Raw genomic sequence first — 16254 nt, forward strand, 5'->3', positions numbered from 1 at the left:
TTAGTGAAATGGCTTATTCTAGGACCATGACAGAAAATATACAAGATGAGCTTAAACATCTTGGAGTGCTAGAAGGTAAAGGAATGCTAAAAAAAAGAAAGAAGCCCATAATAACGGAGGTATGACTAAAGGACACAATACAAACCAAAAACCAAACCCAGTGCTGTTGCGTTGATTCCGACTCATGGTGACCCTATAGAACAGAGTAGAACTGCCCCACAGAGTTTCCAAGGAGCGCCTGGCAGATTTGAACTGCTGACCCTTTGGTTAGCAGCCGTAGCACTTAACCACTATGCCACGAGGGTTTCCAATAGCTTACTGAAAAAGCTCCCAATATCAAAAGCTGAAAAAATGTGAGCAATAAAATTAATAAAATAGTATTGGATTATAGCCCAAAATATAAAATAAATATCCACTAGTCCAATAGCTGTAGATATTGACTTAATAAATTAATAAATTGGAAAAAATAGAAAATCTCCCATGTAGAAGAATTCCAAATAACTTATGTAGATACTTTTCCCCCTCACAGAAGTAAAGTGTAATTCCCCATCCCGTATGTGTGCGCTGTACACGGTGACTTCCTTCCAAAGGCTACACACAGCATGGAAAGAGGGGAAAGAGTGACTTTACAATGGAGAAACCTGAAGAACACGATCTCAGCCAGGTGATCAAGGTCAACGACAGAGGTAAGCCATGTTGATACTATGTATCCTTGACAGGGGCGGATTATCCAATAGGCAAGGAAAGCGTGGTGCTTACCTTGCTTACCAGATCATCTATAGTGAACAATTTCACATTTTTTGATATATATGCCTACTTCTATATATGCCTGGCGTCTGTCTCTCTCCCAATCCCACAGTACCTTCCTACATAATCAAAGCCTCTTTTCAAATTCACAATCCCTGATAGAGGTGAATGACTCATTAAGCCAGGTAAGCATGGGCTTACTTGTGCTTACTTACTAACGTGCAATGAACAATTTCACATGGGTTTCACCACATCTTTGATTCTATAATTTTAAACATAATAATCCCCTAAAGACAGAATGTATCTTTGATGTGGTGAAACCCATGTGAAATTGTATACTACAGATGATCTGGTAGGCAAGGTAAGCACCATGCTTATGACCTTGCCTATTGGATAATCTGCCCCCGACACTTGATATGATATGATGAGAATGGCACTTTACCTTTGCAATCTTTCTCCCAAAAATGCATGAGAAAAGCATCAGACCAATTCCAATAAAAGGAAAGTCTACAAAACACCTGATCAGTACCCTCAAAACTGTCAAGGTCATCAAAAGTAAGGAAAGTCTGAGAAATTGTCACAGTCAAGAGGAGCCTAAGGAGACATGATCACTGAATATATTGTGGTATTCTGGGTGAGCTTGTGGTACAGAAAAACTAAATTAGGTTAAAACTAAGAAAATATGAATGAAGTATGAATTTTAGTTAATAATAGTGTATCAATATTGATTCATTCATTTTGACAAATTTACCTTACCAAAATAAGGTACTGACAATAGTGGAAATTGGGTATGGGGTATATGCAAACTCCCTGTTTTATATCTATCCCCAAATTTTCTGTAATTCTAAAACTTGATTTCCCCATTGGAATAAAAGTAATATGTAGGTTTTTGTTCATTTGTTTTAAATTTTACATTAGTGTTTGCTTCTCCCTATTCTTGGCATTTATAATCTCTTATTGACTTGAGTGCTGTAAACTCTTACACTGTCAACCATTTCCTAAATCCTTACTATATTTCCATACCTGAAATATAGAAATTGAGTCTGTGTTATGTTTTAGATTGTATTTGGAACAATAAGAAATGTGGTAGTCATCTGTGTCAAAATTCAATATCACTATTGCCATCACAGGAGCCCTGGTGGTGCAGTGGTTAAGAGCTCGGCTGCTAACCAAAAAGTTGACAGTTCGAATCCACCAGCCACTCCTTAGAAACCCTATGGGGCAATTCTACTCTGCCCTGTAGAGTCTCTATGAGTCAGAATCAATTTGACAGCAACAGGTTTTATTGCCATCACAGGAGCCTTAGGGTGGTGCAAACAGTTATTGCACTCAGTTTATGCTAACTAAAATATTGACAGTTCAAGTCCACCCACAGGTGCTTCAGAAAAAAGGACTGACAATTTACTTCCAAAAATACCAGCCATTGCAAACCCTGTAGTGCACAGTTCCAATCTAACACACGTGGAGTCGCCATGAGTCAGAATTGACTCAGTGGCAACTGGTTTTTTGATATTGCCATAACTTACTTACCAGTCAAACCCAAACATGCTCAGGTAGCCCAGTGACTTATTCTACAGTTGCTTTGTTGTTGTTGTTGTTAGATGTTATTGAGTCAATTTTGACTCATAGTGATCCCACGTGACAGAGTAGAACTGCCCCATAGGTTTTCCTAGACTGTAATTTTTCCAGGTCTTTCTTCCCTGGAGTCACTGGGTGAGTTCTAAGTTGCTTTGTTATTGATATTATTGTTAGGTGCCACTGAGTTGGTTCCGACTCATAGCAAACCTATGTACAGCAGAACGAAATGTCCAGGTCTTGCACTATTCTCGAAATCATTGCTATGTTTGAGCCCATTGTTGCAGTCACTGTTCAGGGTCTTCCTCTTATTCACTCACCCTCTACTTTACCAAGCATGATGTCCTTCTCCAGGGATTTGTCCCTCCTCATAACATGTTCAAAGTAAGTGAGCATTCTGGCTGTTCTTCTTCCAAGAGAGATTTGTTTGGTCTTCTAGCAGTCTTCGGCAATAGTTTAAACATCCCATCTATTGTATATCATGAAACACCTATATTCTCTGTAAATAGAAGCTGCCACAGTCAATAAAAAAGAACATGTAAAATTATTCTCTCAAAGGAGCATAATTTAAGCAAGAAAGTTCTCCAAAGGATGCAAGAAAAATGTTACTCTAGTTTTGAAATAGAAAGATCTTCCACCTTTAAAGTAACAATAGTACAGTAAAAAAATAAATATATAACCTTGCATATATACACATAGAGAAATTAATATTAAGTATAAAAAGACCTTTGTTTTCTTTTTAACAGTTTGATATTTTACCTGAAGAGAAAAAGCACATTCTTTTATATCAAGTGTAACGGAGTGGGATGAAATGTAATTATAACTTGCTAACAATAACAGCATTGAAACTTATTCAAATTACATTTTTGGTAAGAAGAAAATGTTTATAAAAGAAATGTTCGTAAAAGAAAAAGCATCAGGTATTTAGCCTAAATACTATGAAATCCAAGCATGCAGCTTAAGCCAATTCACATATTTTTCTCCCTATCATAGCAAATTAATAGATTATTTTTTGTATTGGGCTATGACTTTTAAAGAAAAACATTAAAAACTTGTTCCCAAAATGCTTATTTCAGACATTATATTTGCCTTCAATTTAATTCTGTAAACCTGGGATCCTTGAGCAGTAAACTAGGATCCATTAGATTTTGAAACATTATCTGGTAAATCCCTAAGACTGCTACCAAAGCCATCTTTTCATAGTTCACCTGGAATCACACTGGGAAATAAGGAAAAATAGTAGAAATACTAATTTCCCCTTAAAGAATTTAAATGATAATATTTCACAAGCCTCAAAGCAGTAAGGATTTTATAGAAATTAAAAGGGGCTCTTTCTCAAAAACTGGAGGATTCTTGCCTGGACCGAATATATTAAGGGATAAATTAGTCATACATGTAATTGGTTTACAAACATTATCAAATAGTATTGGTGGGAAATAGTACCTGCTGGGGGTTTTCCCCAGTCTTATTATAAAAATGATCAAAGACACACGTACATTAGAAGACCCAGATAGTGGAAACACATATTCTCATCACCTGTATTCTATAATGTTCTTTTTGTCGATGAATGTGATGTCAATCCTCTTCAATTTGTCATTCCCAGCATAGTAGACCATATGGTTGTCTGATTGAAAATGAGCAAGACTAGGCCATTTCAGCTCACTAATGCCTACAATAGCCATCCTCAAGTGTTCCATTTCATTTTTGACAACTTCCAATTTTCCTAGATTCATACTTCATACAGTCCATGTTGCAATTATTAATAGATGTTTGCAACCATTTCTTCTTTTTGAGTCATGCCACATTAGCAAATGAAGGTCCTGAAAGCTTGACTCCTTCCATGTCAATAATGTTGACTCTGTTTACGAAGGCAGCTCTTCCCCAGTCATATCTTTAGTGCCTTCCAACCTGAGGACTCGTCTTCTGGCGATACATCAATGTTCCGCTGCTATTTGTAAGTTTTTCACTGGCCAATTTTTTTAGAAGTAGATCACCGGTTCCTTTTACTAGACTTAGTCTCAAAGCTCCACTCAAACTTGTCCACCATGGGTCACCCTGCTGGTATTTGAAATACCAGTGGCATGCTTCTAGAATCACAGGAACACACAAGCCACCACAGTATGACAAACTGACAGACTACAGCCTTGAGTATGGATTACACCTCTACATAAAGAAAACAAAAATCCTCACAACTGGACCAATAAGAGTCATTATGATAAATGGAGAAAATACTGAAGTTGCCAAGGATTTCATTTCACTTGAATCTACAATCAACGCCTGTGGAAGCAACAGTCAAGAAATCAAACAATGTATTGCATTGGACAAATCTGCCGCAAGAGACCTCTTTCAAGTGCTGAAAAGAAAAGATGTCACCTGGAAGACTAAGGTGCGCCCGATGCAGGCCATAGTATTTTCAATCGTCTCATATGCATGCAAAAGCTGAACAATGAATAAGGAAGATAGAAGAAGAATCGATGCTTTTGAATTCTGGTGTTGACAAAAAAATTTGAATATACCATGGACTGCCAGAAGAATGAACAAATCTGTCATGGAAGAACGGCAGCCAGAATGCTCCTTAGAAGCCAGGATGACTTACTTTGTACATGTTATCAGGAGAGACCAGTCCCTGGAGAAGGACATCATGCTTGGTAAATTAGAGGGTCAGTCAAAAAGAGGAAGACCCTCAATGAGATGGATTTATACAGTGGCTGTAGCAATGAGCTCAAATGTAGCAACAATTGTGAGGGTGGCGAAGGACCAACAGTGTTTCGTTCTGCTGTACATAGGGTCCCTATGAGCTGGAACCGACTCGATGGCACCTAACAACAATATTCTATAATTAACACTTTGTGATATTTGCAAGTTCACATATCTGCTCATCTATCTATCCCTCTATCCATCAATGAATCCTACTTTCTTTTATAGTTTTCAAAGTAAGTTGCAGACAACAACACAACTCATCCATGAACATTTTATTATGCCCATCACTAAATTCAGGTCAATATATGTTTCTGGTTTTTTTGCTTTGTTTTGTTGTGGTAAATATGTATGTAACAAATTGTTTACCATTTCAACATTCTTCATGTGTACAATTACATTAGTTACATTTATCATGTTCAACCATTACCATTATCCATTTCCAAATTTTTTCATCACCCTTAACAGAAGCTCCATGTCCCAAAAGCAGTGAGAACCTTTTTCCCCTCCGTCCCACCGTCCCCTGGTAACCACTAATAAACTTGGGTCTCTATACACTTGTCTACCTTAAATATTTCATGTAAGTGGAATCAAACAATATTTGTCCTTTTGTATCTAACATATTTTACTCAGAATAATGTTTTCAAGGTTCATCCATATTGTAGCATGTATCAGGACTTCATTTCTCTTTATGGCAGAGTAATATTCCATTGTATGCATGTACCACATTTTATTTACCCATCATTTGTTGATGGACCTTTCAGCTATTTCCATCTTTTGTGAATAGTGCTGCAGTGAACATGGGTGTACAAGTCTCTGTCTGCATTCCTGCTTTAATTCTTTTGAGCATATGTGTAGGGGTGAAATGGCTGGATCATTTAGTAATTCTATGTTTAACTTTTTGAGGAATTATCAAGCTGTTTTCCACAGTGGCTGTACCATTTTGGAATTGTTTAGGGTTTTTGAGGTAAAAATTAAAGAGCGATATATATAAATCTCAAGTGTTCATTTGCAGAATTTTAGCAAACCCATACACAAACTACTGTCAGGATATCAAATGTTACCTTTGCTCCAGAAAATTCCTTCATGCTCCTTTCTTGCCAATATCCCCTCTTCCTCAACAGAAGGAACTACTGTTCTGCTATTTTTTGCCTTATATCAGTTTATTTAATTTTAGGACTTCATAAAATTGCAATCATACACTATATACTCTTCTATCAAAGGCATATTACACTCAGCAAAGTAGTTTTGAGATTCATCTATTTTGTTTTATGTATCAGTAGAAAAAATAATAATAAAAAAATAATAAAATAAAATAAAATTTTTATCAGCAGTTTTGTAAGTTTCATTGAGGTGTAATTTACATATCATGAAATGCATACATTTTAAGTATAAAGTTCAATGACTTTTTAGTAAATTTATACTTTTGTGCAACCATCTTGCGATCCAGTTTTAGAATATATCCTCTAGCGCAAAAAGTTTCTTCATCCCAAATGTAATTAATTCCCACTCTTACCACCAGCCACAGAAAAACAACCCAACTGTCCATAAACTGGTGAACGAGTAAAGATATGTGATATATTCTATAACTACACAATGAAATATGACTCAGTGATATAGGGCAACAAACTATTGATGCTACAACATATATCAGCTTCAAAAACGATATTCTCCCTGAAAGAAGACAGACTCAAAAGACCACATATTGTGTCATTTCATACAATAGCAAATCTATAAATCTTAAACTATAATGCAGATTCATTTTCTATATTTCAAGTATCACCAGTGTCTTAGGGTGGGTTCTCTAGAGAAGCAAAACCAGTAAAGCATATAAATATTTATATAGAGAGATTTATATCAAGGAAATGGCTCACACAATTATAGAGGCTGAAACGTCCCAAGTCTGTGTATCAGGATAGAGGCCCCTCTCAATTCACGTAGCCACAGAGGCTGGCGAACCCAAGATTGGCAGGTTGGAGAGCTGGGATCCTGCTCTTAGGCTGTGAAGATCAATGAATTCCAAGATCTGCAGGTAAGCTGATAGCTCAAGTTCCAAGAGCGGGAGTTCAGACGAACAGGAAGCAGCCACAGGATCCAGAGTGAGCAAATAAGCCAGAACATCTGCTTATATTTGGATGCAGGCCCCAAGGAAACTCCCTTTCAACAGATTGGCTACTCACAGCAGATTCAATCATGGGAGTGACCACATGTAAACACTGAGAGTCAAGGCCCAGCCAAGCTGATACACAATGTTAACCATCTCAACCAGTGAGGATTGAGGAGAGTATCACATAAATTATTTAAAATTTCATCCTCTTATAATAACTGCTTACATGGTAGAGCTTGTTCCATCATTTTACTCCCAACATATTTGTATCTTTAAATTTAAGTTTTGTCTCTTGTAGACAGCAGTGAGTTTTTCTTTTTAAAATTATTTAATTCATTCACATCTAATGTTATTATTGATACAGTTGGCTACCAAATGCAACTTTGTATATGTGTACATATATATAAATATACATATATAGATACAGACAGATGATAGGTAAATTCTTTTTTGGTTCCTGTATTATTCCTTTACTGTTTTTTTTGTATTTATTAGATATTATCAAATTTACCACTTAAATTCCTTTGATGATTTTTTGAGTGTACAATTCAGGGATTTTTTAGTATATTAATAAAGTGCAAACATCACTATCTAATTTCAAAGCATTTTCATCACCACACAATGAAATCCCATATCCATTATCAGCCATTCTCCCATTTCCCCGCCCCCAGCCCCTAGAAACCATCAGTCTACTTTATGTTTCTATGGATTTGCCTGTTCTAGATTAAAAAAAAAAAAAAGAAAAAAATACCTCATATTAATAGAATGATGAAATAAGCAGTTTTTTGTGTGCCTGGTTTCTTTCACATAGCATAATGTTTTCAAAGTTCATCAATATTGTAGAACATATTGGTATTTAATTCCTTTTTTCCCCTATGCATCTGTCAGTTTGTTGTGTTTTGATGGCTTGCATGTTGCTGTGATGCTGGAAGCTATGCCACTGGTATTTCAAATGCCAGCAGGGTCACCCTTGGTGGATAGGTTTCAGCAGAGCTTCCAGACTAAGACAGACTAGGTAGAAGGACCTGATGATCTCTTTTGAAAAAATTGGCCAGTGAAAACCTTATGAATAGCAGCAAAACATTGTCTGGTATAAGACTGAAAGATGAGCCCCTCAGGTTAGAGGGCACTCAAAGTACACCTGGAGAAGAGCTGCCTCCTCAAACTAGACCCAAAAAAAACCACACCCACTGCCATCGAGTCGATTCCGACTTATAGAGACCCTATAGGACAGAGTAGAACTGCCCCATAGAGTTTCCAAGGAGAGCCTGGTGAATTTAAGCTGCTGACTCTTGGACTAGAGTCAACGTTTAATGATGTGGATGGAGTCAAGCTTTTGGGACCTTCATCTGCTGAGGTAGCATGACTCCAAATGAGAAGAAACAGCTGCAAATATCCATTAATAATTGAAATGTGGAATGTATGAAGTATGAATCTAGGAAAATTAGACATTGTCAAAGAATAATAGAACACATAAAGATCAATATCATAGGCATTAGTGAGCTGAAATGTACTAACATTAACCATTTTGAGTCAGACAATCGTATAGTATACTATGCCGGGAATGACAAATTGAAGAGGGATGGTGTTACATTCACCGTCAAAAAGTACATTTCAAGATGTATCCTAAAGTACAACTCTGTCAGTGATAGGATACTATACATAAGTCTACAAGGAAGACCAGTTAATATCACTATTATTCAAATTTATGCACCAAACCCTAATGCCAAAGATGAGGAATTTGAAGATTTCCATGAAATTTGGCAGTCTGAAATTAACCAAACAAGTGATTAAGATTCATTGGTAATTACTGGAGAATGAAATGTGAAAATTGGAAACGAAGGAATCAAGATGCATTAATAATTACTGGTAATTGGTATGCGAAAAATGGAAACAAAAAAGAAGGATAAGTAGTTGGAAAATACAGCCTTGGTGATAGAAACAATGCTGGAAATTACATAACAGAATTTTGCAAAACCAACCACGCCTTCATTACAAACGCTTTTTTTCCAACAAGATAAATGGCAACTATACACATGAACCTCATCAAATGGAATATGCAGAAATCAAATTGACTACATCTGTGGAAAGAGATGATGGAGAAGCTCAATATTATCTGTCATAATAAGGCCAGGGGCCAACTGCGGAACAGACCATAAATTGTTCACATGCAAGGTCAAGTCGAAGCTGAAGAAAATTATAACAAGTCCACGAGAGCTAAAATATGACCTTGAGTATATCCCACCTGAATTCAGAGGCCATCTGAAGAACATATTTGATGCATTGAATACTAATGACCAAAGACCTGACAAGCTGTGGAATGACATCAAGGACATGAAAAAGCAAAAAAAAAAAAACATCAAAAAAGCAAGCAGTCATTAAAAAGAAAGAAAAGAGTGAAATGGATGTCAGAAGAGACTCCAAAACTTGCTCTTGAACGTTGAGTAGCTAAATCGAATGAAAGAAATGATGAATTAAAAGAGCTAAAAAGAAAATTTCAAAGGAAGCTTGAGAAGACAAAATATTATAACAAAATATGCAAAGATCTGGAGTTAGAAAACCAAAAGGGAAGAACACACTCAGCACTTCTCAAGATGGAAGAACTGAAAAAAAGTTCAAGCCTCTACTTGCAATATTGAAGTATTCTACAGGGAAAATATTGAATGATGAAGGAAGCATCAAAAGAAGACGGAAGGAATCCACAGCGTTCCACCGACCAAAAAGAACTGGTCAATGTTCAACCATTTCAGGAGGTAGCATATGACCAAGGACGGATGGTATTAAAGGAAGAAGTCCAAGCTACACTGAAAGGGAATGAGAAAAAAACAAGGCTCCAGGAATTGATAAAATATCAACTGAAATGTTTCAACAAACAGATGCAGCAATGGAGATGCACACATCTACGTCAAGAAATTTGGAAGACAGCTTCCTGGCCAACCGGCTGGAAGAAATCCATGCTTGTGCCCACTCCAAAGAAAGGGATCTAACAGAATGCAGAAATTATCGAACAATATCATTAATACCACATGCAAGTAAAATTTTGCTAAAGATCACTCAAAAGTGATTACAGTAACACATCGACAAAAAATGCCAGAAGTTCAAGGTGGATTCAGAAGAGGGCCTGGAATGAGGGATATCATTGCTGATGTCAGATGGATCTTGGCTGAAAGCAGAGAATACCAGAAAGGTGTTCATCCGTGTTTTATTGACCATGCAAATGCATTCAACTGTGTGGATCACAACTAATTATGGATAACATTGAGAAGAACGGGAAATCCAGAACACTTAATTGTGCTCATGAGGAACCTGAACATACACCAAGAGACAGTTATTTGAACAGAACAAGGGGATACTGCATGGTTTAAAGTCAGGAAAAGTGTGTGTCAGGGTTGTGCCTTTTCACCATACTTATTCAACCGGTATGCTGAGCAAATGATCTGAGAGCTGAACTACATGAAGAACTAGGCATGAGGATTAGAGGAAGACTCATTAACAACCTGCGTTGTACAGATGACACAACCTTGCTTGCTGAAAGTGAAGAAGACTTGAAGCACTTACTGAACTGTATGGATTACACTTCAACATAAAGAAAACAAAAATCCTCACAACTGGACCAATAAGCAACATCATGATAAACAAAGAAAAGATTGAAGTTGTCAAAGTATTTCATTTTACTTGCATACACAATCAACACCCATAGAAACAGCAGTCAAGAAATCAAATGACACTTTGCATTGGGCAAATCTGTTGCAAAAGACTTCTTTAAAGTGTTAAAAAGCAAAGATGTCATTCAAGAACTAAGGTGCACCTGACCCAAGCCATGGTGTTTTCAGTTGACTCATATGCATGTGAAAGCTGGACAATGAATAAGGAAGACCAAAGAAGAATTGATGCCTTTGAATTATGCTGCTGGAGAACAACATTGAATATACCATGAACTGCAAAAAGAAAGAACAAATCTGTCTTGGAAGGACAGCCAGAGTGTTCTTTAGAAGCAAGGATGGCAAGACTTTGTCTCACATACTTTGGATGCCTTGTCACGAAGGATCAGTCCCTGGAGAAGGACATCTTGCTTGGTAAAGGAGCGGGTCAGCAAAACAGAGGAAGACTTTCACCAAGATGGACTGACGCAGTGGCTGCAACAATGGGCTCAATGATTACAATGATCATGAGGATGGCACAGGACCGGGCAGTGTTTCATTCTGTTGTACACAGAGTCGCTATGAATCAGAACCAACTCAACACGCACAGGCATTCATGTATTCCCTCAGATTTCATTAATTTATTCAGAGGTCACTGAACCTGGAGAAAAGACAGACATAGTTTTATGTATGTGAACTCATTTACATGTTTCTTGTATTACCTTGAAAAATGTTATCTATAATCCCCCAAACGACAATACCATAGCAATAATGCGCGGCCTATTAATATTTGAGAAAAAAAAAAAAAACTTCCACAAGGTGCTCTACCATAAAAAAAGGGTTTTGTAATTTAAAAAGTTTGGGTAACAGTACATATTATTCCCTACTTGGTGATGTGTATCAGCTTTTGAAATGATCTGAGAATCTCCTGTACCAAAACAAAAAAAAAGGAATTCTTATTGAAGTTAGCTTCCCTCGGTGTTTCCCCAAGTACTTGGACAAATAAGTATTAGCATTACTTAGAATGAGTGTTCTGTGAGATACGCTATGAAAAATACTTCTCTAATGAGATGAAAACAGATTTTCTTGGCAATCTATTTTAGCATGTAATAAGCTGTCTTGGGTTGCTGAACTGTCTCAGTATGTATTCTCACATAGCGCTAAACGTCCCAGTTGGAAACTTTGTGAGGTCCACTGGATTGTGCCCATTCTGTGCTGTGATTCTCCCAGATGAGTGATACTTTCAAGAACACGCAAGAACAGAAACAGATTTCCCTTGTGTTAGTGTTGGTTGCATATGGACAGTCCAACTCCTTCTTGGATTTTGTTTGCTTCTATCTCCAATGTGTAAAATGTATAACAAAAATACATTTTTCCTACTGCATCTACTGACCATAAAATAAAAAGTATACCCAAAACCCCAAAACCAAACCCACTGCCGTCGAGTCGATTCCAACTCATAGAGACCCGATAGAACAGAGTAGAACTGCCCCATAGAGTTTCCAAGGAGCGCCTGGTGGATTCGAACTGCTAAACTCTTGGTTAGCAGCCATAGCACTTAACCACTACGCCACCAGAATTTCCAAAAAGTATACAGTCAGTATAATTTCCATGTCTAAATAGTGGAAAAGATCACAAAAACTTCAGAAGCCTATTTTGACATTACGATCCCTTTTTTTTTTTTTTTTATCGCTGTGAGTCGGAATCAACTGGACGGCACTGGGTTTGGGTATCACTGGAAGGGAAATCCTGGTGGTGTAGTGGTTAAGTGCTGCGGCTGCTAACCAAGAGGTCGGCAGTTCAAGTCTGGCAGGCACTCCTTGGAAACTCTACGGGGCAGTTCTACACGGTCCTATAGGGTGGCTATAAATCGGAATCTACTCGACGGCAGTGGGTTTTTTGGTTTGGTATCATTGGAAGATCAATGAGTCACCAAAATCAAAGTGACATAAAAGATTGAAAATAATAATTTCTGAGATTTACAAATAATCTAAAGTGGTTTTTTTTTAACAACTACTTTGTTGTCTACACATTCATTTATCAGCTTTCTCTTTGAAAATATTGATAATGATATTGCCAATAGGAAAATGAAATAAGGATTTGGGAGTAAGTTTTCATTCCTTGCTTGAAAATAAAATCACAGAACAGTCCCTTAACCACTGTAAGGAAACCAATAGAAATGAAAAACGGCACAATAGCATCTCCATATAACAGCTGTTTTCATGACTCAAGTTAAATCTGAAATATTAGTGTTATATTATGACAATTTGAAAACAAAAAGTCTCTATGAAGCACAACCCTGTGTGACAAATGCCTTCTTTCTTTTCAGTTACAATTCATTAGCATTTATCCTCCATAACAAAGCACCTGAAGGGGTGGTATTGTTTTTAATGAAGCAAAGGGAGGAGAAATGTGAGATTTAGCTTACTTCTATTTGCCTGTTAAGCATTTTTCTCTTTGTTGATCAGGTTTCCTGTGTCTAATATCTCAGCCACTCACACCAAAAATTACAAATTTCTAGGTTATTAAAATTAGACATTTTTGTTCCTATATCGTAAAGCCAGACTGACCTATCTGAGCCCCCTTTGATGGATACTATAGGACACTTTTTTTTTTTTTTTTTTCTTTTTAGCTACCCAGAATATGAGTTCCTCGATTTCTCATCTGATCACATTCTATTTCTGTCTTTTCTCACCTCGCTCCTAACATGGGGGCTTTACCTTCCCTTTGAGTCTCACCTCCTGGACTTGGCGCTCACCTTTGATTTTCCCAGATAACCTTTGAATTCCCTGAAGAGCTTTGGTCCAGATTTTATTACTGGCTACTTCCTCCCAATACAACCCAAACGTGATTTTAGTCTGGACAATTCAAAAGACACCTTGAATTTTTGGTAAGGGTCAAAGCCTAGGGCGGTGAAATAGAACATGGGGAATATAGTAGAGACTTCCTCTGACCAGGGATCCCCAAAATATACCGACAGTTAAGCCACAATGCAGGGGATTTTGTTTACAATCAGGTTATGCTTATATTTTAACATTTTCAAGATGGCTACATTGTGTTCTGTGAGCAGCGAGATCCAGAACTGGGCTAGCTCTTCTTGCCTCACTTTAAAAATAGAAGAGAAGGACAAGTATATGGTGGCAAGAAACATCAGTACAGTGGTCAAAACACTTCTGTTCAGGTTCCATCTTTGGTTTGACCTAGTAAGCTCTGATCAGAAAATGTTTTGGCTCGGTAAGCCAGTTATAAACTCTGGACCAAAAACAAACAAACGAAAACCTACTTGAAGGTACTGGAGAATGACTAAACTAGACAAATAGTGGAGAAAGTTGACATTTGGAAGAAGGAAATGGTACATGGCAAGTGTTCCATTCTTATGCTTTGAGCTTGAGGGCAGGTGCCATTTTGCATCATGCAAAGTAGTTAAAACCAAAGCAGAAAACACACAGTCTTTTGTATGTGTGTGCTTTAGGTGAAAGTTCACATGCAAATTAGTTTCTCACTAAAAAGCTAGTACAAGAATTGTTTTTGTGATATCAGCTGCCAATGCCATGATGTGTCAACACGTCCCCTTCTCCACCCTGGGTTCCCCGCTTTCATTTATCCAGTTTTCCCTGTCCCTTCTTGCCTTCCTGTCTTTACTTTTGGGCAGGTGTGCCCATTTAGTCTCATATATATGGTTGAACTATGAAGCAAGTTCCTCACGTGTGTTATTGTTTGTTATACAGACCATCTAATCTTTAGCTAAAGGGTGAATTTCAGGAGTGACTTCAGTTCTGAGTCAAAAGTGTGTCCAGGGGCCATATTCTTGGGGTTTCTCCAGACTCTGTCAGACCAGTAAGTCTGGTCTATTTTTGTGAATTTGAGTTTTGTTCTACATTTTCTTCCCACTCTGTCCAAGACCCTCCATTGTGATTCCGTCAGAGTGGTCAGTGGAAAATGCAGTCTTTATTTCTGCTGTAAAGGATCAGAAGACAGAGTTGGGGCAAGCAAAACTGCTGGAAAACCAGACAGGAAGTCCTGGAAAGGAGAAAAAGAAGAGTGCCAAATTTTGTATAAAAACTGTCATATTCTCTAGACGATCCCTGAATCACTTATGCATGGGGCAGATTCCAGTAGTCCAGAAAATGCTAAATGAACTGAACTGAGATTCGAACTGCCACCCTCCTCAGGGTAGACAGAGTTTGCAGTTTGAGATCTGCCATGTAAATTGCCTGCTGTAAAAAAAAATAAATAAAATAAAGATTAATAAAGCCAAAGTCTTTAGAAAAATATACCAGAATCTAAAAGCTATCATCCACGTTGTCCAGGATATAAACCAAATTACTCAATATACGAAGCAACAGAAAAATGTGACCCATTCCTAGGAGAAAAGGTAATTAACACAAAACAAATCCTACATGATCCAAATGCCAGAATTAGCAGACTCAAATATTAAAGCATCTATTTTACCTATGCTTGAAGACATAAGAAAAATGGTGTCCACACTGAATGAAAAGACAGAAAACTCTAAAAACGAAAATGACTAAAGAGGCATAAGTGGAAATTCTAGTACTACATAATACAAATATGAAGTAAAAAAGAAGCACTAGTTGGGGATAACAGTAGAATGAAGGTGACAGAAAAAGAGCCTGTGAACTTAAAGATTTTTCAATAGAAATTATCCAATCTGCAAGACAGAAAAAAAGAATGAAAAATAAATAAATAGAATCATGCAGATTTGTGGGACAAAATCAAACGATTTAATATGCATATACTAGGAGACACAGAACAGAGAGAGAGAGAGATGGGGCAGGGGGATGGATATCTAAAAAAAAAAAAAGAATGATGCAAAATTTTCTTACACAATACAAAAAAATTAATTTGAGAAAGATCATAGCACTAAACATAAAATCTAGAAAAGTCACTATTACGTATAATTGTGTCTACAGAAAGACTTGTTCATAGCAGCTTTATTGATAATAGTAAAAACCTGGACACCCTTCAGGTGTTCATCAATGAGAACACGGATAGCCAACTGTGGCATACTCATGCAATGGAATACAACAGCAAAAAAAGGAACAAATTGCTCATTTACTCAATAGGTGGATGAACTTCAAAAATACTATGCTGAGTACAGGTACCTACTGAAAAATCGGAGCATCATCTGCCTTATAGGGCCAACGGCAAGGATTGACTCAGAAGGAGCATAAGGGACTTCCTGTGGCGATAGTGATGTTTTGTATCTTGATCAGAGTTTAGGTACACTGGTGTTTGCATCTATCAAAACTCAGCCAAGACACACTCAATGTTTGCATGTAAATTTCACCTCAACAGAAAAAAGTCTGTATATAGTTATTGAACTCTACTCAGTGATACGATTGCTGAAGTGTTTAGGGGAAATCGTACTTGTGCTATTTACCTTGAAATGCATCAAATGAATTTATAAATGGATAGAAAGATGGACAGTTAGAGATAAAGAAATGTTAGTGGTAGACTCTAGGTTGT

Source organism: Loxodonta africana, chromosome 15, assembly GCF_030014295.1.
Source record: "Loxodonta africana isolate mLoxAfr1 chromosome 15, mLoxAfr1.hap2, whole genome shotgun sequence".
Taxonomy (NCBI): domain Eukaryota; kingdom Metazoa; phylum Chordata; class Mammalia; order Proboscidea; family Elephantidae; genus Loxodonta; species Loxodonta africana.